Raw genomic sequence first — 27222 nt, 5'->3', positions numbered from 1 at the left:
GAGGCAAACTGGGAATCAAGAGTTAAGCCACGAAGTCAAGATCAGGGGGCCAAGCCAGGAGCCATGGAAGTTCCAACTCCAAAGAGAAATCCTTTCTGCCAGTGAGATCCCGGTGCCCAGTTTAAGTGGGCAGGGCCAGTCTACAACCTTGAAATACTTCACTTACATGGTGATGTTGCAATATGAAGTTTTGATAACTCGCCACGTGGGGAACCTGCTCAGCAGATCCTGGCACTGAGGTGGGAAAATGTGTATTGCATACCAGACAGTTATGATAGTTACTTTGGTAACATCACTAATTGCCAAAATGTGGAACTGAGACAGGGTGAATTTACCAAAGCTACTCATTAAGCTTTGCATTTTGGGATGGTTTGCTGACCCTTAAAAATATTGCGGCTGACTTGATCATCTGCATGATGAGAGTCTTGATCTTTGCTCTGAGCTTATCTTTAGCTATACCAGAGGTGGGAGACCTGTACCCCCCAACAGATGTTGTTGGACTCTCATCAGCCCCAGCCATCATGGTCAATGGTTGGGGATGATGGGAGTTGTAGTGCAGCAACATCTGCATGGCCACAGGCTTCCAATCCCTGATTTACACAATAAAGTGGCATGCCACCACCACAACTTTTAAACATGTTTTCATGCCAGTGGTGTGCTGAAACAACATATGTATCATGGTACAAGTTTCCACAACCTACAGTCCTCTTCCTCAGTGGTCTATTCCATACTGTTCAGAACATGGAAGTTACAAGCTCCTAGTGTGCTTATAAGGTTCATTAGTTTCCAAACCTTGAATTCCTATACATGTCTACTCAAAAGTAAGGCCCACTGAATTCAATGGGGCTTACTCCCTGGTAAGTGGCTATATAAGTGTAGCCTTAGGACTTAAACTGGTTGTGTTTGACACAAGGAAAGATAGTGTCAACATTTTGGCCACTTGTAGCCTTTGATTTCTGCCCTTTCCTTACTGTCCCACCAGTTGATTTGGCTACACAGTTGTATTTTTTGTACTGGACTAATGGCCTGCTAAGTGCATTAACTCTTAGCCATTTGTTGTTTCATTAGTGCTGAAATGACTTTCTAATTGAGTTTGTAGTTGTAGCTAAAAGCAACTTAAGCACTGACCTAAAGAAGTCATTGCCAAGGACTTTTCCGCTCCCTGTCTTCTGTCAGTGAAACCTTAATGGAACTCTTCTCTCATGGAGGAAGACCACTGGAAGCAGATCTTGTTTGGTTTATTTTCACAGATGCATGCATCTTTATGCACTATTGAGTAAGTTTTTCCTATTAGAGTGCTAGTGTTTCTGTCCCATTTTCTAATCTTCCTTTCATACCGCAATACCTGTTGCATAACTGGAACTGTGACTTTTTGACCAATATTCTGGCACGTCCCACTAAATGATGTGGCACAACAACGAACCTCGCAACTCCCCCAAACATTTTGCACATGGGTGCTTCTGTTTGCCTGTGATTTATACATGAAAATGACAGGAGAGAAGCGTGCACTGTTATACAATCCTAAATTTCATCACTTTACTCCTGTGATTTTTTATTTTTATTTTTTTGATTAAGCAGGTTAGCAAACAGATCATTTTGGGAACCAATGAACATGGAGTGCCAAACCTCCACTATGTTCTGCTAGATTTACAGAAGTGGCTTTTGTGTCATGTGAAATATAATATAATACAACGATTAACAGATAAAGCTCGGGGAAACAGAATAAACTGTTGTGGGAATGCAGCCTAGGTTTAAATTCAAATGCAAACTGAACCAAATTTTCCTACCATCCCATAGTAACATTGACATTACAGTCTACCCCCTGCAGTGTGGGGAGGTTCAAGGCTAGCTCCAGCGTATAGTATGTATGCTGTATTGTAAGACACCCCCTCCCACAGAAAAGGGAAGGAAAATTGCTTCAGCATTACTTGCTGTAGACATCAGTAACATCGGCAGTCAGAGTGGATCAATTGTGACCTTCTTGCTCTTATATCCCACCCACTTCTGAATTATCTATATGTTTGCAAAGGTTCGAAGTGCCACTTAACTTGGGCTTTCATTTTCTTCGGATACAGTTGAAGAGAAAGTGTTGCTAAATTCCCAGGCTGGCAGGACAGAGTTTACACAGATGGAACAGTTAGCATCGACCACAGAACAAACACCAGCAACCAACCAGTTTCACACTTCCAAAGAAAGAGAGAAAGGAATGGCAGAGGCGGGCCAAGCCAAACAGGCCTCGGAAAACTCCTGTCCCCCGGATGGAATTTTCGGCTCTTAGTATTCTTTTCACAGTTCAGCTTCTTTGGAGCTTTCTCGATCGAGTCAGAAAAGACAGAGGAGTTTTGCCTAAAGAGTCTAGTTGTTAAACCTGAGCAAGCAAAGTGGCGGCCAGGGCCATCCATCACACAACATGCATTGTTTGAAACTTTCGAAATGTGGTTTTATTGAAAGCGGCTCTCTACATCAATTAACACAATGTCGAATCTCCTGCAGTATGAGTAGTGATGACAGCAGGGGCATAGCCATCGCCTCGGTACCCAGAGAGCATTCCAATGGGACTTCGCCACACTTCTCTTATTCTCTGTTGTGCTGAGATGAATCAAGGGATTCTGTTCAGAAGCATTTCTTTCCCCTCTGACAAGCGTCCCCCTCCCTTCAGCAATGGAGAGGCTGAAGACATTCTAGCCAAGAAGGCTAGGCATTGTCACAGATTCATAGAATTGTACAGTTGAAAGGGACCCAAGAGGCATTTAGTCCAACCCTCTGCAATGCATGTTCTCTCCACCAGGCTCCCAGTGTTGGCTCAAGAAGGACACTTGCTTCATATGATGCAGCAGTCATCAAGAAAGAGCCCACAACACCCATCTTCTATCCCATCCTGGCCTGAGACCATGGCTTTTTTTATTAGCCACAGAGCCTGAGGGCGATTCCCCTGCAGCCTCTCTTGCTCCAGCACCATGCAGGAGCATGAAACTACAGAACAGGCTATGGGGCCTATAGATATTGTAAATAGTGATCCCAGTGTGTGTGTGTGTGTGTGTGTGTGTGTGTGTGTGTGTGTGTGTAGCCAATGGCTTCAGATGGCTCTAGGCCTTTATTGAGATGCCATTTTCTCACCTAGCAGAGCCTACTGGAAGATGCCCAGCATCTAGATTTGATTTTGTACTGTCTTGCACCATAACTGGGCTGGGCTGGGCTGAATTAGGTTCCGCCCTCAGCCAACAACTCTCAGCCTTCTTAGGCAGCTATAGCTCCCAGAATTCTGTGGGACAAACGACATGACTGTGTAAAGTGGTATTATAATACTTTAGATAAACAGTGTGAATGTGGCCTTCAGGTTTGCTTTGGTCTTACAGTCTTTCTACTCTCATTCACTCCTAGGCAAAGGTGAAAAGGGATGCAAGTTAAAACACGAGGAATTCTATATGCAGTACTTAGATGTGGAACAAAACCAACCCAATCTCCGAAAACTGCACACTCTTTGAATGTTTTTAAATAGGCAAAGGCAAACCAGGTGCTGTAGCTATGGCTACCTGAGCATTTTCACACCCCCACCCCCACCCCTTCCACTACAATGCTTCTCTGCTACTATTGACTAACCCCACCCTCCTTCCCAGCAACCTTTCCTGACAGGATTCTACAGTGATCTATTGCAGGATGCTCCAGAGTGCCATAGCAAGCAGCGCAATGTGACGCACTCACTGTACTACAATGTACTGTTTCATAGCGCTAATGACATCTGGGTATTGAAATAGTCTCCGCAGGGAGCAACACCACAACACCTGCTTCTTGTAGCTAACTCAGCCTGCTTCCTCCTGTCGCTGTGGAGGAAAAAGACCCTCTGCAAGAGGTGGCTTGCAGTAGGTTGTCTAGTAATTGTTAATGACAAATTGTAACATGATTTCTACCCTCTCTGCATGTTGGAAAGGATTTTTTTATATGCAGTGTATTTTTGTTTTAAGTATGCAGTTTGTAGGTCAGAACTATGCTCAAATCAATTATATGATAACCAGATTGTGTGTGTGTGTGTGTGTGATTTATCTATTTAAACTGGGTGCAAACCTACACCTCTTTCTGTGAAACAAGAGTTTATATCTGTACAGTGGTACCTTGGTTCTCAAACTTAATCTGTTCCGGGAGTTCGTTTGACTCCTGAAACCATTCGAAAACCAAGGTGCGACTTCTGATTGGCTGAAGAAGCTTCCTGCACTCAGGCGGAAGCTGTGTTGAATGTTCGGTTTCCAAAAAATGTTTGCAAACCAGAACACTTACTTCCAGGTTTGCGGTGTTCAGGAGCCGATTTGTTCGGGAGCCAAGCCATTCGAGAACCAAGGTACCACTGTATTGAAAATGGCCCTTGAAACCTTTTGCTAAGATAAAGGGAAGAACCTAGTGGTGATTTCGTTCTTTGGAGCCCCTGATCACTGCAAGGTTTATTTCTTTTCTTTGGAGAGCATTTGCAAATCCTCATAGTTGGAGAAACAACCTTAAAAAAATAAACACAAAGGCATTTCCCACTATGGAACTCATGGTCTGCTTGTTGGCTTCCCAGAGACATCTACTTGGGCATGTGAGAGCAGAATAGTGGACTACATGTGTCCTTGCTCTAATCCAGCAGGCAGGTTTTTCCTATGTTCAAGGCCCTCTACTTGAGTTGTTACAAGAAGACTCATGGTGATTATAGCCCAACTTGAAGATTCTCTTCCAGTGCTATCCTTTTCTCCCACCAAGGGTGGGGGGAATCTCACCTGGGGAAATTGAAGCACCTGGTGGAGGGGCTTCATTGAAGAATGGTGGGCTGCCTCATGGCTTGCAAATGGCACAACATTTTCCCCTCTTGAGAATAATGTGCATCATCTCAAAGGATGGTTGTATCACCTGCCAGTTTTCATTGGAGCTATTCACTGCCTTGTCCTCCTTCCCCAGGGTGAAGAGACTTTTGGGCCTTTCAGGTAGGGGAGGACCAGCACTCGTGACCTTTGAAGATGAAATTGGCTGAGTGCAGCCAACCGTCAACTGTTGCAGTGTGGAATGCAGGAAGCGCTCTCTCATTCTAACTGGCCCACCATTTTTCTGTTCCTCCCTCAACAGATGACAATCATCATTCCATGGCCACTGACCATGCTCATTGAGCTGCTTTGCACCTCTCACTCAGAGCTTTTCCCTACAGATGCAATGTACTTCTGCAAACCTTGGGGTTCTGCCCAAGCCTGCTAAATCCTCCTTCTCGTATGTGGGTAGTGCTATTCTGGATATAAAAATATCAGCAGTGGTGGCTGGTGCCCACCAAGATTGTTAGAGCAGAAATGAGGGAGTGAAGCCAGGGGCAATGACTGCTGGAACCAACTAATAGTTTTTTCACCATCCTCCTCTCCATGAGTTCCACCAAAGCAGCACAGATACTGAGGAAGAGGAGGAGTAAGATTTCCCCCAGTGCCACCCTTTGGCAGGCAGGTGGAGCTGGCTGAGGGAAGACTGAGGTTGGTGGGGCAGTGCCCCATTGCCCCCAATGGCTCTACTAAGGCCACATTCACACTATATATTCAATGAACTATTATGCCATTTTAAACAGTCATGGGTCTCCCACGCCACCTGAGAATTCTGGGAGCTGTAGTTTGTTAAAGGTGCCAAAACTAATTAGGATGCCTTCATTCCCCTCCCAGAGCTACAGTTCCCAAATACTCTGGGAAGGGCAGCACTGAGAGGGGAACAGAGATCTCCTAACAAGTCTCAGCACCTTTAACAAGCAATAGCTCCCAGAATTCTTTGAGGGACCAATGGTGTTTAAAGTAGTATCATGGAGTTTATATGTATGGAGTGAACATTGCCTGAATATCACAACTTAGGGCTGAAGATGGGAAACAGAGGCGGTGGTCATGCTCGGAGAGTAGAAGAGGCACAAATATTTTTCAGAGCAAACACAATGCTGCTCACCCATCTGTAAATTAAAACTCTGTTTCCCTTCTAATCTTTTGAAAACTTTCCTCTCTCGTATTTTGAGTCTCAGATGGACCTACTCTCAAAAATGCCTGTGCATGTGAAGAATATGTTTTAACATGCTTGGCAGACAACTTGACAATGACCTCCACCAAGGTGAACACATTGCTACAAGCTGAAGGGAGTTCTACAAAACTGATTATTTGCACAACAGGAGGTAAATAATATTTTCCCCCCTTGAATTTGTAATTTTGGCTTGCAATTTCAGTGAAGAAAAGAACCCCATAAAGCCTTTTGAAATTCACAAGCACAATATATTTCAGAGATTGTGATATTCCACGCTCCTCCCCCAAACTAATCCTCATCTAACTGATGGACTGTTTCAAATACCTGCACATTCACATAATAATGTTGCTATAGCAATGATCAGCCAGCACTCATCTTACTGGATCTGGCAAATTGATTCCTGCCAACATAATAAGTTTATTTATTTATTAAATTTCTATACCGAACTTCATCCAATGATCACAGTGTGGTTTACAATATAAAAACACAAAAAATACATAGCATAGTAACCAACAAAAACAACCACCCCATACAGTTTAAAAGGCCATAGATTGTTTGACTAGCCAAAGGCCTGGTTACAGAGGAAAGGTTTTGCTTGGTGCCTAAAGATATGTAACAAATGTGCCAGGCGAGGTTCCCTAGGGAGAGCATTCCATAAACAGGAAGCCACTGCAGTCACGAAGAATCGGACACGACTAAATGACTAAACCACAACAACAAAGAACCAATCTGCAATTGTGAAATGGAAGAAGAAGTCCAGGGGGCTCTTGTCAGTGGAACTCCTGTTGGGGTGTGGACCATCAGTAGATGCCCAAGCATTCCAACCCTTGATACCAGCCCAGCCTGCATGCACAGCCAAAATGAAAGAGGAAAGTCCCTGGCACTGGCGGAGGAAGAGGAGTGTGGGGGGGAGCGCATGGCCCCTGGCAGTGTGATCGCTGTGAGGTGCCATCGTGGCTGTCCCCTGCCCGCATTGGGAGCCATGCCCCTGCAGGCGGTGTGCCACGCCCCCCAGGACGCATGTCACACCCTGCAGGCAGCGCACCATGCCCTGGGACGCATGCTAGCCCCGCCCCCACCTGCTCTCTGTCCCCCTGGTGCTGGAGCATGAAGCTCCGCCACTGGTCCCAAGAATCCCTGTTGAATATAATTGGAATATATGTGTACGTACAAATGCTGTCTTGTTTCAGCAAATGTCCTGATTTATAGTAATCCAGGAGAAAATATGGAGCTCTGCTCAGCTTAGTCAATATTAATGTCAACAGAAGCCAATATCTGCTTATTATTTAACTCTCCGGGAGTATAATTTATAGCTAGAAAGCATTTGGGAGAAATTTTGTATTAAAAATACCATATAAAATATAGCCAAGATCATATGTGCCTAAGATATGGGATGGAAACATCATTTATTTCCAGTATTTCATTTCTCCTTAAACTTCTAGTTGCAGCCATGTCTTCCAGTTGGCTACTAGAATTTGATCCCTTTCAGCACAATCCTTTGGTTATATACTTGGAACTTGGAAGCAGGTTTCACTGGGGATTACTCCCAAGTAAGTGTGCACAGGATTGCAAGTGGGGACCGGGGAGAAATCCAGTTTAAAGACTTGGGTAAAGGGTGCATAAAATGCCCATATCAGTGAAATAACATATAAAATGCATTATATTATAGAAAATCTCTTCACAAAAATATGCATATTAGGCATATATATATATATATATATATATATATATATATATATATATAGTGAGTCCTTTAAAAGAGGCTCCGTGGATACAGAGTACACATATTCCACGTGGCCTCTTTTAAAAGACTCACTGTATGTATGTGTGTGTGTGTTTGAAATAAATACTAAAATGTTGATAAACTCTTATGATATTTTTTTTTAAAATGCTAACTGATATGGAAATGTAATGATTTTAGGGGTTGCTCGTGCGTAAGTTACCGCCACTCTAGGCTAGGTTGCCTGGTTAAACCTTTTCTGTCTGGACAGCCATTCACTTCGTGGCTGTTCAGTCGCTAGCAGAATCCGTCAGTGGGCATTTCTTGAACCTCTTCCAGCAAAGAAGTTCTTTGATGCCAAGTCGCCACCTACTCTCCCTGCGCGGAAGTCTCCTGCGCAGGGTGGGTGTGGGCAGCGGAGGACCCGTGCTCTCCTCGCTGGTCTCCTGCGAGGAGTCCTGGAGCCCCCTCTCCGCTTCCCCCATCGGCCCCCCTTTATCCCTGGTGTTACGCTGATTTCCTTCCCCAGCCGAAGAGCTGCCTCTCTCCCTGCTGGGCCCTTCTCCAGCATCGCTGTGGAGCCTTGCCTCCTCCTCTCGCTCCGATGGCAGTTCCCTGACAGGAAATTAGGAGACTTTAACGTAAGATTGGAAAAATAAGAAACTTTCTTAAACAAAAAATGACAGATCCGTCCATTCCTAATTGCTGGCTTAGGAAGCCACCCATTGCATACAGCAACAATTTCTTTTGAACATAGTGAGACTCAATTCTAAGTAAATACACATAAGTGCACTGTTAGAAATGTGTGCAAATGATACAAAAATAGCCTGTAAAGAGTTGCACATTAGGGTTTGCAATAAATACACTGATGCGTGAAATGTGGCTCTGTAGTAGAATCAGCTGTGATTTTTACCTGCATTCACTTGCAAATAATGTTTATTTGATGCACATGAAATACTTACTGCTCAGTACATACATTATTTATATTATATTTCCATTTTTCAGACTGATTTTTTCCCCCTCCCAAAGAGGCTCACATCAATTAGAGAAAGGAAGAGTCCAGCCCTGCCGTGAAGCTTACAAAATGAAAAGCCAAGACACAGAAGGAAAAGTGATTGGAGGGGAAACATACAAGAGGAAGATCACTTCTTCAAGGCCAGGAACAAAGAGGTGAGCTACACACATTTGTATCATGTTTATGCCAGGCTTCCCTTGCTCAGTGTGATGTTCCTGACTGAATAGCAGTTGGTGGCTCTTGTTACTCCGGGCGAAAGATGGTTCCAGAGTGTTCTTCCCCTGCTCTTGCTTCTGAAGTCCAAGGGCATTGGACATGTGTGTCCTTTTTCACAGGGAAAGGGAAGTAAGCTCCCTTCTGCTGCCCATTCTTTGGCTGATAGAGCTAGTCAGATCATCTCCTTGCCAATATGCTCTTTCTGGGAGAAACAAGGTGCAATCTCCTGTTGGCCTCTGGCTCTCTAGGCAATGGCAGAAGCCAGAGTGCACCTTACTTTTAGCTTTGCGTTCCCAGGGAACTGGAAATTTGTTTCTCAGTTATTGAAAGAAGTGTTCCTACGTGATCAAATTAAAGCTACTTTATACAAGACAACAAGCAGCCTTGCCTGGGTGGCAAGGAGCTACCATAATAAATCTTAATATAGGGAAATGACCAGTGAAAGTTGCTTTGAGGTGACTTTTTCCTGCCAGAAATGTAACTTTGCTCATGATGGCTAGCAAGAAATTAAGTTTATTCGGATGAATGGACCTAACATAGTCATATTCTGAAGGTATATTTTATTCCCTTTTAAGGGAAGTTTTTAATGTTTGATATTTTATCACTTTTTTATTTTGTTGGGAGCCACCCAGAGTGGCTGAGGAAACCCAGCCAGATGGGCAGGGTAAAAATAAATAAATAAGTTGTTGTTGTTGTTGATTTGGGGGGGGGCTACTTCTGGTCCAGCCCTCTCATGAGGAAAGGCGAGGCAGGTGCCTCAGGGCAGCAGGCTGGGACATGGTGGGCACACGGCAGAAGAGGAAGCAGGGGTGGCATTTTCTGTTATACCTCTAGCAGCAAAACATCCTGGCTGGTCCTGGCCTACTCTGAGTAAAACCCTAGGTAAACAGAGCACTTTTTTTTCTCCTCCTCCTCAAGTGTCTGGGAAGAGACAAAGATGAATCCACAGATGTTCCTGGGACATCAGGGCATGTTTTCCTGCAGGGACAGAGCTGAAAGCTTAAATGTTGTTTTGTCATTTAGTTGTGTCTGATTCTTCATGAGCCCATGGACCAGAGCACGCCAGGCACTCCTGTTTTCCACTGCCTCCCGCCGTTTGGTCAAACTCATGTTAGTAGCTTCGAGAACACTGTCCAACCATCTTGTCCTCTGTTGTCCCCTTCTCTTTGTGCCCTCAATCTTTCCCAACATCAGGGTCTTTTCCAGGGAGTCTTCTCTTCTCATGAGGTGGCCAAAGTACTGGAGCCTCAGCTTCACGATCTGCCCTTCCAGTGAGCACTCAGGGCTGATTTCCTTAAGAATGGATAGGTTTGATCTTCTTTCAGTCCATGGGACTCTTGAGTCTCCTCCAGCACCATAATTCAAATATATAATTTAAATTCAGAGTATCAAAATTGCTCCCTATTGTTGGACTTCAAGTCCTATCCCAGACAACATGGTCAAGAGTCAAAGACAACTGGAGTTGTAGTCTAACAACAGCTGGAGGGCCACAGGTTTCCCAATCCCTGTTCTCAATCCTAACTGGACCGCAATGTGCCAAGCACTTTTTCCACCAGCATGAGCTAATGCAGCTGTGCATTATTTTGCAGTTGCCACGTTTCAGTTCATTCTGCCTGCCTGACACTTGCGGGTGATGTGTTTCCTCTTTGCACATGCTGCAATCTGCCCAGGGATGGTTTTAGATGAGGGAGATATGATTATGTACTTAATTCTTGAAAACTCTACTGGAAACACCAGGAACCAAAATAAAATCCCTACGCTTATTCCATTCAGCGTTTTTCCTCACAAGCAATGACGAGCGAGCGCGTGCCCTTTTAATTATTATCATTCTCCCTTGAAATTATATAGGCAAAGTACTCTGTAATATTTGAAACATAAATTATTGGCCCACAGCTTCATGCTACTGGTTTTCTTTATCCCTGCCAGGGCTGCAAATCAATTTTTCTGTATTTTGTTCAGATTGTTTTTTAAAAATGTGGAAAATAGCTGTTGGCACATGGCATTTTTCCACCATGGTTAAGGGTTATTGAATTTTGCAGCAACGTGCTGCTGTGTGAAGCCAGCCCAGTTTAAAATACCATCCTTAAAAGGGTCAGAACGCTCTCTCAATATGGATTTCATCATTTTTCCACAGGAACAAACAGAACAGCCCACTTTGGTTTTGCTTGTGGCACCGTGTCACAGTATTATTGTTTGAATTAATTTTTTTACCCTTATTTTCCTTCTCCCCTTACATCCCTCCCTGCTTTTTTACATAAGCTATTGCTACTGTTTTCCCTTACTGCGGTGGCATTTACAAGGGATCTGTTTTGTTCACTTTGCCTGCACTCATTCCTTCCTTCCACAAATCAGCTTCCATGTGGAAGGTCTCCAGAATAACCGAGGGTGGGGAAGGAATGTTGGAAGATGCTGGTCCAGACATATTCAAGTGGGGGGAGGCACAAAAAAGGTCCCTCTGCTTATCCGCATCTCCCACCCATCACTTATTTCAGATGGTGAAATGAACAAGAGGTACATTGAAACTGAGCCAGTTTTCTAAGTTCTGATTCTCAAGTTAGAGAACTTTTCCTGAAACAGCTAAGCCAATTCCACAAAAACTCAAGGTGTTTATATTTTTATCCAAACTGTGGGCACTGATGGCAACTCGGAGGGCTGGGTAAAAGCCCCAAAGTCCTATCATTACCAATCTGCACAGTTGCTGATCTAAGCAAAGTTCTGATGCCTTGGGATCAAGGGGCCTGGGCAGTCCTCAGGGAAGCTCCTCAGCTCAGCCTCACTGTGTTCCTTTCTATACTCCGGCAGTTCCGGATTTACGTATAAGCTAAACAAGCTATAGCTTAGGGCCCCACTCTCTCGGGGCCCCCAAAAAAATGTAAAGGAAAAAACAAACTGCATGCCCATTTCCAAAATAAAAAATAAAAAAACAAATAAAATAAAACCTACATACAGCAACAGTGTTTTGTGTTGTGTAGGCTCCTGTTTGTTGTGTGCAAATGGCTTTACATACCTATTAGGTCCATAAATTACCATATAGCATACAGTATATTCAACACACACAATAAGTGACAATTTGTTGTTGACAAAGGACAGCTGGACATATAAAGGGCCCCATTACCTTCAGTAGCTTAGGGCCTCCTCAAACCTAAATCCAGCCCTGTACTCCGGGCAAACTCTCCTTATTTGTTTCTTTTGTCTGTATTCCTTTCTTACATTTATATCTCATCCTTCCTCTTGAAGGAGCCCAGGGCAGCAAAGAGCAAGTAATAAAATACATTAAAATATCTTTAAATATCCTTAAAGCATCTTAAAAACAATTCCAGGATTCAGAAGCAGTTTGTTAGCCCTCACCTAGCTCACCACCAGGTTCAGGCACCAGTCCAGGGCTTGCATGACCTCTCCTGATTCAGATGTTACAGAGATGTAGAGCTTGGTACCATCAGCGTACTGTTGTGACACCTTGCCCAAATCTGCTAATGGCCACTCTTAATGGCTTCATAGAGAGTTAAACAGCACTGGGGACAAAATGATATAGCACAACTGCCAGGTGGCCAAAACACATTCACCCAGGGCAATTCTCTGGAGATGGGATTGGCACCACGGTGCTTTCAATCTCACTAAGTTGGCCCAGAAGGATACCAAAGTCAATGTTATCGAAAGCTGCTCAGAGATCAAGTAAGAATAGCAGGGTTACACTCCCAGGGTTACAATAAAGGTTATCCACCAGGGCAACCAAACCCAATTCAATCCCATATGAGGCCTGATACAGGCTGTAATGGATAAAGATAATTTTTTTCACCAAAGACTACTTGCACTATTGTCCTCTCAAGCACCTTCCTTAAAAGAGGGCCATTTTTGGCAGTAGTTTTCACTTATGAATGGATCTAGGGTGGCATTTTTCTTCAGGCCATAGTTCATTTTGGTTCTTTCTAAGTCACTGGCAATGAACCCATGACCTTCCAGAACTTGTTGGATTACAACCCCCCTGTACGTACCATGATAGGAGCTGAAAGGAGTTGGATCTGATAGGAATTGGAGTCTAACAACATCTCGTGGACCACAGAGTAAGAGAGAGATGGCCTTCTCAGTGATGGCACCCCAAGAGATAATACTCAGCTCAGAGTAGCTCATCAAGCCCTGTCCTTGCAGTCTTTTTTGGCACTGGTTGAGTATTTTTTATTTCTAAAATGTCCCAGGTCTATGATTTTAAAGGTTATGTGATATTAGAATTTTTAGTTAATAAGCTGTGTACTTGCAAATTATCTGATTTTATTCTTCTTTCTGTCAGGGAAAAAGTATTTTGTGATTTTTATGATATTGCATTGTACTGCTTAATGTGTCTGGACTGGAGAACAAGGTTGGTGGGTGACCTTACAATATTTATGTAACCTAGAGAGGAATTCAGTGCCATGCTCTTCCAATTGTTCCCTCAGCAGAAGCATTTCAGTTTGCCTGATGCAATGATTGTGGGTTCTTCAGACCCTCCCTGAGCTAATTTTGGGAGGGGTTCATGGGGGAGTGGCAGAAGTCCTGTTTCATTAGCAGGATTCATTTCAATGGCTCCCAATACTGTGCATACTTAATTGAATTTGGCCCTGAGTAAATAAAAGCAAAAGCATCAGTAGTCTGTTGCAACGCTACTAGAAAATATAATAGCAGCATGTTGTTCTTGGTCCCACTTTACACATTGCCTGCACGGTAGTTTTCCCTTGTCCATGGTGTTCTGTAGCAGATATGTTCATGTGCAGAAAAGCTTAGATACAGAATAAATGAAATATAAAATACTGGTAAGGATGGGGGAGAAATTCAATTCAGTTTGCATTTAAAGGCAAATCTACCCAATTCTCACTTTCTGAAACGATGTGTGGATTGAAATGTAGCCATCCTTCAAAATTGGCACTACTCCAGATTTTGCAGTGCAAATCTCCAGCCAGGTGATGCATACCAAAATGCATATACTAGGGTGAAGTGTCCATAAAATGTGCATGCTTTAGAGGAGGAGGAGGAGGAGGAGGAGGAGAAGAAGAAGAAGAAGAAGAAGAAGAAGAAGAAGAAGAAGAAGAAGAAGAGGAGGAGGAGGAGGAGGAGGAGGAGGAGGAGGAGGAGGAGGAGGAGTTTGGATTTAATATCCCGCCTTTCTCTCCCCTTCAGGAGTCTCAAAGCGGATAACATTCTCCCAGTGGTGTAGCGTGGGTTGTCAGCACCCGGGGCAAGGCAAGTAATTTGCGCCCCCTAACCCGTGGATTTGCGCCCCCTAACCCATGGATTTGCCCTAACCCCAGATGTTGCGCCCGGTGCGGCCCGCCCCCCCTGCACCCCCCACGCTACGCCACTGCATTCTCCTTTCCCTTCCTCCCCCACAACAAACACTCTGTGAGGTGAGTGGGGCTGAGAGACTTCAAAGAAGTGTGACTGGCCCAAGGTCACCCAGCAGCTGCATGTGGAGGAGCGGAGACGCGAACCCGGTTCCCCAGATTACGAGACTACCACTCTTAACCACTACACCACACTGGCTCTCACACACTTGTGAAGACGTTATATTAGGAGAAATTGCATACAAACATGTGCATATAAGTGGAAATTAACACTAAGATGCTGATGATTTTTTTTTTTTAAAAATTGCTAATTGATATGGAAATGTAAAGAACTGAAGATGGGAAAGATCAGAAACTGAAAGAACCCAGGCTGTTCACCCATCCCATGTGGGGTGAGGTTGCTCCAGTATTCCTATAGGAACACTAAACATTTTATTTATTTTTATTTATTGAATTTATATACCACCCTAGGTATACAACTAGGTATATAACCTGAAGGAGATTCACAGAACAAAATCAAAATATAAAACCACAAGGTATATAATCAAAATGAAAACAACAATCCAATAACACCCCCCCCCAAAAAAGAACCACATTTTAAAAGGGCTTAGGGTGTCCTTTTAATAGTTTGAGATGTTCCACTAATTCCTGACCCAATGCTTCTAATATATTGTCAGTTACTATCCCACAGAAATTATGCAGTGGCAGTGCAGCGGCAGCAGGAGGCCCCATTAGCTAAAGTGGTGCTTCAGGTTAAGAACAGTTTCAGGTTAAGAACAGACCTCCAGAACGAATTAAGTTCTTAACCCGAGGTACCACTGTATACTGATTTGCAGGATTTGTACGGTAGGTTTCTGTTATAAACTTGCAATGCAACTCACAAAATGTGTTCTGTCTTGGCACAAAATGTGGACTTCTTTTGGTACAGAATCCATTACGCAGTAACCTAACAACTCTCAAATCTTCAGTGTCTAGAAGAAATGGTCGTGCTAAAACCCCAGAGAAATCCTGCATCTGGGTTTCTGATTATATGTTCCATTGCAAGAGTGATGTAATGTTTTACTCTATAAAACATGTGAATCAAGCATGCTGTGAAGCCAGTGGATGTTAACTGGCTCATTTTGTATTTGGGTCTTCTGAGGGTAGTTATTTGTAGCCAGAATATCATCAGAATGGTACAGACCAAAAGACTATTTTAAAAATATTATTTTCTTCTGCAGAAGAAATGACATCCATGGATTTGTAAAAAAAGTATAATTCTGAAAAGGAAAACTGAGTTAACCTTTCCCCCCTTTGGCTAGGATAAAATAATGAATTGCTACATGCATTAACAGAAAGGAACAAGCTAAATGAGACAGAACAAGAATAAAGACAATCTAGTTGCCTTTAATGAGCCTGGAAAAAATATGGTTTTAAATGTGAGGTTATTGATAATCCCTAGTTTTATATGACAGTGGATGTTACAGATAGGTAGCCGTGTTGGTCTGCCATAGTCAAAACAAAAAAAAAAAAATTTCCTTCCAGTAGCACCTTAAAGACCAACTAAGTTAGTTCTTGGTATGAGCTTTCGTGTGCATGCACACTTCAGTGTATCTGAAGAAGTGTGCATGCACACGAAAGCTCATACCAAGAACTAACTTAGATGGTCTTTAAGGTGCTACTGGAAGGGAAAAAAATTTTTTTGTTTTGACTATGGCAGACCAACACGGCTACCTATCTGTAACTGGAACTATGGAAGGCACCACATTGAGCCGCATGAAATGGAAGTCCATCAACCTCACCAAGAAACTTGCACAGGTACAGACTGATATCTTCTTTCTTACTAAATGCAAGAACCTGGACCAGTGTATCTGAAGAAGTGTGCATGCACACGAAAGCTCATACCAAGAACTAACTTAGTTGGTCTTTAAGGTGCTACTGGAAGGAAAAAAATTTTTTTTGTTATGACAGTGGATGTTAGGTGGGTCACTGGTAAACAAAGCATCAACCTCCCATGATCTTATTCTGAATGACGCTATGGACCTTGTTTGTATCATTCACACTTTGGATAGCCATACATAACTTCAATAGTGATGTTACTGTAAAACCTACTCCCATTTTTGGACACTACCTTGCCTTGCTTTGTCTGAGATGGAGCCAGTATTTCTGATTGGGTTGAGTTGTTTTTTTAGCAGGAGCTGGCTTTGTTCAAAGCTTATTATCTGGCCTTTTATGTCAATCACAAAGCTATTTTCCCACCCTTCCAGGGCATACCTGGGCATTGTCCTTGACTGGTTAGTCCTTGTCAATCGTCCCTTCTCTGAATAATATTTAAAATAGTGGACCCCTGCCCACAATAAAGGCCTTGAAAAAAATTTACTGAACAAGCATTTGATCAGATTAACACGCTGAATTGATTCAGTTCGAGATTGAGCTGGACCAATTGTTCAGCCCTAGTAATCAAAATAGCTGCTCCCAGATACCCTCACTCATCACTATGTTGGCAGAAGTCCGCATCTTTTAAGGAAGAGCTGAGATTGATGAAGCACAAAAGAAGTGCTTCTGCCTCTTCATTTGTGACAACAAATCATGGCACTTTGGAAGGTTTTTTCCATGACAGTAGGATTTTCAATGGTCACCGGATGTGCGAAGTCTCAAGCTGCCCTGGGTGTTGAATGGCCTAGTAAATCATTGCTGTTGCCATCTGAAAGCTGAGTCATCATCAGCCAGATGCTTTGATGGATTTGCAACCTACTTTGCAGACAAAGTTTTTCATATTTGTTTCAACTGGAAAGTCAAAGGCTTCCATACAAAGTCAGAGTTTGTGGGCTAGAAGGCTCTCGTCTTCCCCTGCTCATTGTCATCAGCCTTTCCTGCCGATGCATAGGGGGGCTTGGAGATATGAAGGCAATCTCCCCTGAGTTGCATGCATTCCCATCATAACTAACTGGGGAAGGCCAAGAGATCCTGAATCTATAACTAACTGAGATTGGTCATGTTTTTTTTAAAGAGGAGGTAGACGCTGGATGAACATAAATCTTTATTGCTTTGGCTCCTTTTTAAACAATATGTACCTTGTATGTATTCTCTCTAGCAAACCATTGCCACGTCTTCAAATTTATTTTATTTTTAATTTAAGTTTTAATACAGTGTAACAATTACAGGCAGACTCATCACAAGTATAAACAATATACAAACAACAGAGAACTATTGTTACTTATACATGCCAGGGCAAGCATATTGTCATGGTGGATGAGTTGGTTTCATATAGGACATGGACACCGACATGGGTCTTTTTCACATTTCTTTGGAAGAACTGAAAGTCTGGGTCTGTGTTTCCAAATGCAACTCTGATGTGCCCTCCATGCATTCAGTATCCATGTGAATTACTGTAATAGGGCAGGTTTCCCCATCCTGGTGCCCTCCAGAGGGTTTGGACTCCAATCAATTCTATGGGTTCAATCAACTCAATCAAGTTTCCATGGGTGGTGGTCAAGAGTGAAGTGAGTTGTAGTCCAAAACCTGGGGGGGGGGCACTAAGTTAAGGAAGGATTCCCACTGGCCTTGCAGAAGGATAAACTGGGTCAATGTTCCCACCCCCTCTTGTTTTATTGGTACTAGCTTGCATTTCATTACTATTATGCAGTTCTCTTCCAGACACCTGCTTCATTTGATCCTCAAGCAATCACATCTTCTGCTCTGTACAATATTATTACTTTTTAATGTGTACTATACAATACTGTACTGGCTGGGGAAACCCTGCCAGATGGGCGGGGTACAAATTAATAATACTGTACAATACTGTACAATATTATTACTTTTTAATGTGAAATCATGGAAATCATGGAGATCCCATTATTGTAACTTCCATTTCAGCTCTCTGTACAGATGTGCCAGATGTTTGGCAGAGCAGGTGTCTAAACACATACCAGAACTGCCTAAAAGTCTCATAACTGAGATTGCTTACATTATCCCAAACAACCATGAATGTAATCTCTTAAATTCATGTTATATTTTATTTTATTTTAAATGTTACCATATAGCATGTCCGTGAGAGTAACAGTAGTCTTTGAAAGCAGGGCTATGTGGAAACAATGGGCTTTAGAGCCTGTTTATTGAAGGTTCATATGAGGTAAAGCAGTGAGCTAAAGACCACATGTTGCTTTTACTGCAATTTCTTCTCCCTTGCTTGCCATTCTGAGCCAAGAGTTCCCTTAGAACCCTCAGTGCCTACATACACACAAGTGAGACGGGCTTCCTTGCCAAATGATTGTTATGTGCACAGCTTAGCATGCAAATCCTTCATCAAAAGGAAATAATCATGATTGCACTTCTTCAAGATACAATCAGCGATGTCCTAACCCAGCAGCTCTCAAAGTTTCCAAAAGTGTGCCTCCTTTAAAAGACAACAGCTGTCCCATAAATTCTGCTCCACCTGGAAACACCTCATTGGGCTCCCAACCAGGTTGCTCTGTCCCCATCTTTGCAACTCCCACATACGCTATCACCATGGCAGGAGAATGGGGAATCGGTGACTTTCCAGCTTTTGTTGGACTACAACTCCCATCATCCCTGAGCATGGACCATGCTGGTTGGGGTTGATGTGAGCTGAAGTTCACCAGCATATGGATGAAGCCATGCCTGCACATTCACCCCAAATCTTGGAAGCTATTGAAACACAGGCTCAAAAAAAAAATGTTTATATTGCATTAAAGTTTCCAGGTAGGAAAGCAAGGAAAGCATGATCTCTCTTCCTACTATGTGCATGGGATGGATGTAGGGACAGTTATCATCTGATACAGCAGGGATGAGAAACACCTGTCCCTTCAGGTGTTGTTGGGCTCCCAAGCTAGCAATGGGCATAAGGCAAGGATGATTTTGGAGTTGCAGTCCAGCCACATCTGAATGACCACAAGTTCTAAACCCCTGCAGATCCTGAAGTCTTCACATCCATTCCATTTTGGCACTGTTGTTACCATTCGAATGCTGTTGTTCACTAGTTAACAAGAACCATTGCCATTTTTAAGGATTTCATTAATATCATATGTGTGACAAACAGGATTCTAGTTGTGCATGCCACAAAAAGTGTTGGAGAAGGGTGGACAAAGGTATTGTGGGAGGAGAGGATATAAAGACAGTTATTTCACTGTTATGTGAAATGACTAAAGGTAAGGCAGAATCCAGAATGAGACCTGGTAATATTGTTTAGCTATTATTACTAAACAGACACACAAATTATTTGGGCCCTCCCCTGCTGCTATGCTAAAGGATCCCAAATGGAACCCTTGGAAGCTTCTGTGCTGACTCACAGTAGCTTGAGGTGGGAGGATTTTTGGCAGGATCATGGTGTAAGTGGGAAAATTTAAGTACTACCACTCTCATCCTGACCCCCTCCCAGAATCTACTATTGTTAGATGTGGGGCAGGGGGCAGAAACAGGGCGTATTAAATGTATTCGTTGTCATGGCTGTTTTGTCCTTTTAGCTGCGTGTTCAACTCTTGGCACCCAAAGAAGCAGTTCATCAGCAAACTAAGTGCTGAAAAGTACCATAACCAGCCTGGAGCTTGCATTTCTTGACATTCTGTGGGAACAAGCCAAACCACATGCAGGCATTTCTCAGAATATTATTAGATCAAGGTATCAATATGAAGTAAGAGAGTTGCTCTTCAGCTGTGCAACTGATAAGAGTCTTCCACAGCTGGCTGAAACATGCCATCCCATGGTAAACAACTCTTCTCCTTCTTGTTGAAACAGGAGAGGGGACAGTGTTGTTACTTCAAAACATACATCAAGAGATGCAAGGACAGCTTGTCCTCATCATGTCAACATCGGTATTCAGGATGGCTTATCTTAGATATTGCAAAAAGGCCTCCTCCCTTTATTTAAAGACAACAGCTCCTTGATAACATTAAAACCACTTGTAGTGGCAACCTGCCTTGCTGTAGCCCATCAGTAACAGGCTGAAAATGGTTGTGCATATTGCAGTCATGGAAAAACTTACTTTTCACCTCAAAAATTTTTTTTTCCTTCCAGTAGCACCTTAAAGACCAACTAAGTTCAGTGTCAGTGCTCTGCTTTCAGCTTGATATGGAAACCCCTTGAGGGGAGAATGTGTCAGGCACCTGTTGCCAAACTACAAAACTGTAAAGTAATAATAATAATAATTTATTATTTATACGCTGCCCATCTGGCTGCTTTTCTGGAGCCACTCTGGGTGGCTCCCAACAGGAATAATAATAATAATAATAATAATAATAATAATAATAATAATAATAAAAGCGATAAAACATCAGACATTAAAAACTTCCCTAAACAGGGCTGCCTTCAGGTGTCTTCTAAAAGTCACATAGTTGTTTATTTCCTTGACATCTGATAGGAGGGCATTCCACAGGGTGGGCGCCATGACCAAGAAGGTCCTCTGCCTGGTTCCCTGCAACCTCACTTTTCGCAGTGAGGGAACCTCCAGAAGGCCTTGGAGCTGGACTTTAGTGTCCAGGCTGAATGCTGGAGGTGGAGACGCTCCTTCAGGTATACTGGGCTGAGGTCTTTTAAGGCTTCAAAGGTCAGCACCAACACTTTGAATTGTGCCTGGAAACATACTGGGAGCCAATGTAGGTCTTTCAGGACCAGTGTTATATGGTCTCGGCAGCCACTCCCAGTCACCACTAATATGGATTTCCTGGACAGGATACTCCCTTATCTTCAAGCTACCTGCTTCTCATGAGCAGTTATATCAGCCAGCTGTGAGCACTGTAAGCAGAGCACCTCTGACTGGCCCTCTTTGGCAGGCATGCCTATCTGGGTGTTGTACTCCTGTAGGCCAAGGTTAGGTTTCTGTTGTACAAATGCCAGCATTCACAACTGTGCCAGCCTTGGGTGTATGGGAGGAATGTTAATATACCCCCAAGTCACTTTTTGGAGGATGAAACTGTTCAATCACTGGATTAAGGTGAGAATGGGAGGCGGGGAAGAGGAGCCCCATGAATGAGGCCATGTGTAGCCTGTGAAAAAAATGGCTGGTCCAAGAGTGAATAAATAAAAGCACAGCCAAAATTCTCAACCCCTCTTTCCCTGCCTTCACTCCCTCCTCCCCTGAAATTTGGCTTTCATTCACGATTAATGAGTCTCCCACAGGTGTTCCACTTTGACTAGAGCTGGGTAGGTTTTCATGTAAACAAAAAAAGAGAGAAAACATAACCTGCCGCTCATCAGGTATTTAGGCACATAAGAGTTTAAAGGCCTACACTGATGAGGCATCTTTCTTATTAGACACTGTGGGTGTTAAAGAGACCCTTATGGTCTATTCAACTAGCACATCAGAAGTACCCTGATATTCATTCATTCTCTCTCTCTCTCTCTCTCTCTCTCTCTCTCTCTCATTCTTTCTTGACAAATAGCATGTTCTGGGAAGTTGTGCAAGATCATTAGGCTGAAGCAGCCAAGCAGCTACAGCTGAAGTTGGAAGAACATACCCAAAGCAGAATGTCACACACCAGATTCACATGTTGAATGGATGAGACATTTGTCCTGAGCACTTGTCCTCCAGAGTGCACCAAGTGGACAGAACTGGTGCTCGTTCCTTCTGCTGGCTACAACATTGAGACAGTCCTCAGCAGGTGCCAGTTTCTTTGCCACCTAGGCCTGGAAGCCACATGCCATTTGGATTTCCCAAAGTGCCTAGAAATGGCAATGTGCCCAGGGCCTCTTCCAAGGTGGGTTGCAACAGGAGCACTACCGCCATGCAAATATATGATCAAAGATTAAGAAGTGGGTCCCCAAATGCATGCTTGGGTTAAATGTGGGTCCTGGGTCTCAAAAGGTTGACAATGCCTGCCCTATATAATGCATCCAAAATAACATTTGTGTTCTTTGCCATGCTCTCCTTTGCTCATAATCTTTGGATTAACCAATATCTTAGTATTAGGAGTGTATATGGCCCTGGCTCCAAGATTTTTTAAAAACTGATATTTCAGGGTCGTTCTGTGCTCTATCTGCTTCAATCTGTAATTCAGCTTTCATGTCTGTGTAAAACAAAGCTTCACTTTCACTGAGGAACTCATCTATATTGGGAGTTTGTCTTCTTCCCACAAAGCGGCACCCTGCCCACCTTAGAGCCAAACTGCAAACTGTGCTTAATATGTAGCATGCATCCAATTCTCTTGTTTTTCTTTCATTAGTTACAGGTGCAGGAGATTTGTTAATGGGATCACGGTGCTCAGAGAAGTTTATCTTTTCTCTCCTCAACCATGACCCCATCCCTGAAAACATCCTCCCATGCCGAGATGAAGCTTAGGGAGTGGGAAAATCTCACTGGAGTCAGTGGGAACATTTCTCACTCCAAGCCTTGTAGCCTTGTTTTTCATAGGGGATATTTGGGAGCAGTTGTAGCTGAGGGGGGAAAGGCTACCCCCACCCTCATGGAGCACTGTGATGTCCATGACAACTGTCACTCCCCTCAATGAAACAAAAACAAGATCTGCTTCCTGCACAATAAGTGTAACATGTAGTCTGGCTCTTACCTGAGAAGATAGCATCTAGAAATACTGGGCAAGTTCCTCTCATACAGTTGCTCTGAGTGATTTACCACATCTATTCACTGAATATCTCTTCAATCAAGTCAAGTCAATCAAGTTGCACAGGGCTGGCCCACCCATGAGGCAAGGTGGGATGACTGCCTCAGACAGCAGGCTCTACTGTGACAGCAGATCTGGCCTCCAAGGAATTCATTGCCTGCTGCTGCTGCTGCTGCTGCTGCTGCTGCTGCTGCTGCTGCTGTTGCTGCTGCACTCCCCCTTGTTCCCAGTGTAGATCTTCACTCACCCCTTGATGTAGGCGTTCATTCACCCATTCTTCCCTGGCAGGTGGAGGGGTACCATTTTGTGCTTCTCAGGTGCCAAAATGCCTTGGGCCAGCCCTAGCAGTGCAACACACTCCATATAACAATGCATTTCCACAGGAGCACCCACTGGATGTAATGACATAATGTGCTGAGGGGATTCCAATGTGAACAGCTTCTCAAAAGATTTGGTATCATGTTGCTGCACAGGACAACTTGACCTATCTTGCCCAATAATCGTGAAAGTTCCCAGTGATAGCTGTTCCCAGTCCTGTTCCCACTGAAGTCACTGGCAAAAGTCCCAGTGCTTTAACTGGTCATGTTCCAGCTCTTTAGCAACATGCCTCCTTCCCTCTATACATCCATGTTTCCAATGGCATCCACAGCAACAATCTGCAACAAGTGGGAAAGTGTATAAGATCTTAAAAGAGACATCTATACCCACCTGCTGTTACATCTGTCCAGCAACGCAGGATGGCCCCTGAAAGCTGCATGTTTGTCAAACATGAGAAAGGGTGCACTAATGTGTGCAAACACAGAGCTCCACCACCTAAAGGCGAGTCAGACTCTTGCCTGGATTGGGTTATGTTTTTGGTTCCCTCTATTGCATGTTAAATGAACATCCACAGGGGGAATAAGGTGCAGGCAGCTCATACAGCCCTGCAACACATCCAGGTATTCTTCTGATGTCTGAAGGGAACTTCTCAGTCCCTTAAGGATACTTACAGAGCAATCAACACACACACACCCGACACGGCACTAGATGTGTGTGCAGATTAGACAAAGGTGTCCTTCCATCCAGATTTCCCAGCTAAGCAGACTTGCCACTGGTCACTATACTGTATGTACAGACAGGTAGGAGGTCTGCTGATGGGATACCCAACAGTGAAAGCCAGCAGAAAATTCCAAAATGGGGTGTACTCAGCGTGGAGGGGGGGTAGGGTTGAGCTGCTCTGGGATCTGCTGGATCTTGAGTTATTCTCACTACTATCATACAAGAGCATCAGATTCAATCGATCATGCCTCCCACACCTTCTGTTACTGTTGCCATGTACAGCGGGGCTGCAAATGCAGTGGTGATCCTGCGACTCCAAAAACCTCCCCAGCTGATGGTGAGTTAGGATTGCACCCTCAGATACTAGATATGGGCTAGTCAGACAAGTACTATGTTGCACACTTTTGCAATTAGAAACTTCATTCTCAATGCATTCCCCCCCCCATATCAAGTTTGTTTGGGAAATACATCTCAAACAGCAAAATTGTTTGGTTATAATGAAATTGTGACAGCCATGCGGCTTGTAAGCATCAGGTTCTGCCATCACCATGTTAATTCAAAAAAGTTGCACTTTCCTGGCACATTCTTGAATGTGATCTAGTTCACTGCTTTTCTTTGCCCAGGAAACAGCTGTTTGGACTCTCATCTGCCTGATGAAAACCCCAAAACCTGTTTTACAGGCTTTCAGATAAAAGCAATGCAAAGCCTCCTGTGGCAGCTTCAGTCTTGGCACAATTAGTACGCAGGTAGGTTGAAAAATCAGTCCTAGTGTGTTGTTTCTGTAGCATGAAGACCTCACTCGCATGCTATGGTTTAGGGTATAGGTAGTTCATCCATCATATCATCTGAATACTGGTCTGGCTGCATTCAGACAGCACTTTATTCCCTTATCCCAACTTTTTCTTACCTGGTAATTTTTCTATTTTGTGTAATCTTTCACTTGACACAAAAGCCACTTCTAGAAATCTAGCAGAAACTAATGGAAGTTCATCACTTGTTTCTGTGTTAAGCACTTCCAAAGGGGGGGGGGGTCATTTGCAAAACCACTGACCCAGATAATCATGGGATGAAATTTGGGGCAGAATCCAGGCATACAGTTATTTCCAGATGTCAAAAAGAAAAACAACTACCAGACTTTTAGAAGACATCTGAAGGCAGCCCTGTTTAGGGAAGCTTTCAATGTTTGATGGTCTATTGTATTTTAATATCTTGTTGAAAGCCACCCAGAGTGGCTGGGGAAACCCAGCCAGTTGGGCGGGGTATAAATAAGAAATAATAATAATAATAATAATAATAATAATAATAATAATAATAATAGAGGGTGAGGTGGAGATTGAAAACCAAGGAAGGGAAATGGAATGGAGGGTCAATGAGATAGGGAATGTTTGACTCTCTAGATGTTCTTGCAGCCCGACTCTCATAAAACCCAGCCAGTCAGAGATAAGAGGGATTTCCCCCCATCTCTATCTGGAGAGCCACAGGCTGCCTGTCCTGGATTTATTTGAAGGCAACACCCTTTCAGCTTCTTCTGGCAAAAAAGTTTCCCATCCTTGAGCCAATCTGCGATGAAGTGGGAAGGAGACGGGGAGACTTGACCAACTGCTACAGTTTCCATTTATCTAGCACATTTTTACAACTGACAAGCAAACAAACATCTCTGAACTTAAAAGGTTTGGAAGCATTCTCATTCCCTCTCTTTCTCTCTCTGAATTCATATATGTAATCATCCCTTCTCTCCGTATATATGTCAGTGAAAAAGATCTCAAGAGGCACGCTGAGTTTCAGCTATTTTGCTATCAGTAGCAAGGCCAGCGTTATTTAATAAACATTTTCCAAAATATAGTGGGCTGGATTCATTGCTGATATAAGCAGAGAGAACAACATTAGGAGAGGGGTTGCACACATTAATTTCAGCAGCATACAAACCCCACGGCATCATCTATGTTTGAACACGAAATGTAACTAATCTGGTTACATTGATCTCAATTTCATGTTTATAAATAGACTGTGTAATGGATTCATGGCTTGTGAAATAGAGCTATCTTCCATATGAAATGGTCTGTAGGGCAAATTCTTTGCTGAATTATCCCTCTGCAGACTCCCACGGAAGTCAAAGAGAAGCTGCATATATATATTCTTATTAATAACAGGAGAATGTATAATTATTTTCAATGTGAACATTATTGTATTGCTTGCAACTTTATGATACAGAAGTAAGGTCAGTGAGCCTGATTGCTGACAAGGGCAGCAGTTTTGCAGGGGTAAAAATATTTGCTCCTGCGGCAACTGGATGGATCTTTCATTTGTTAATGAAACCTATATTGCCACCCTCTGAGTTTCCTTACAGAAGGGACTTAGAATCTTTCTTCTTTTGAAGAAATTAAATGTGAAACCAAACAGCAGTTCCATAACCTCTTGCAGGTGAAGGAGTATCATGATTTTTGCCTTCAAGACTGCAAGAAACCAGTGAAATACTCTTGCAGTGTACTTGGTGATGGGCAACTAAACTTTTCCCCCCAATTGCAGCCTTGAAACAATCATGAATAACAGCTCCCAGTGAAGCATGCTGCTGCTGCTGCTGCTGAGGTGAAGCATGAAGGTCATCAGAATATGTAAAAGGTACAGCACAGAAAAGGTTAATGTCTGGTCTTTTTGCCCTCAGGCCTTGGTTTGGAGGGAGTAGACTGGTTTCATTCAGGAAGATTTGAGAACAAAGCCTTCAGTTTATACAAAGCTCCAGCAGAGCAGATCTGATCCTCAAGCAACAGGGGGCCTCTGAGCTCTTAACCTGTGCTTCAGTATGGAAAGCAAGAGACACACACAGGCAGCTCTGGGTTCCCATAAGCCCTGGAAGAAACATCTCATTTTTTTTTCTCTTTTAATGCAAGATAAATTTGTTGCAAGTTCCCATTCAAGTTGTCCTGGATTCACAAGAATAACAGTACGTTTTATGCAATAACTGAAGGAAAGACCAGCAATGGGCTTCATGGGTTTCAGAATGAGAGATGGATGCTTCCAAAAAGCACATTTACCCTGTGGCCAACTGACCGCCAGTGTGGTGTAGTGGTTAGAATCTTGGACTAGGACCTGGGAGACCAGCGTTCTAATCCCCACTCAGCCTTGAAGTTCACTGAATGTCCCTGGGCCAGTCACTGCATCACAGCCTAACCTACCTCACAGATTTGCTGTGGGGATTAAATCAGGTGTGGGAGAACTCCTTGGATAAAACGTTGGGATATAAATGCATGGGCAAAATTCACCAGGAATTGGCGCATCTGTGCAAAATTGCTATTGCTATGCCTTCACAGTATGCACTCATTAAAAAAAAGAGGGCCCCCCCACGGTTCCTCTTATCCCACAAAAACA

This window comes from Podarcis filfolensis (assembly GCF_964270895.1).
Source record: "Podarcis filfolensis genome assembly, chromosome: 6".
Classification (NCBI taxonomy): Eukaryota; Metazoa; Chordata; class Lepidosauria; order Squamata; family Lacertidae; genus Podarcis; species Podarcis filfolensis.
This window is presented reverse-complemented; position numbering follows the sequence as displayed.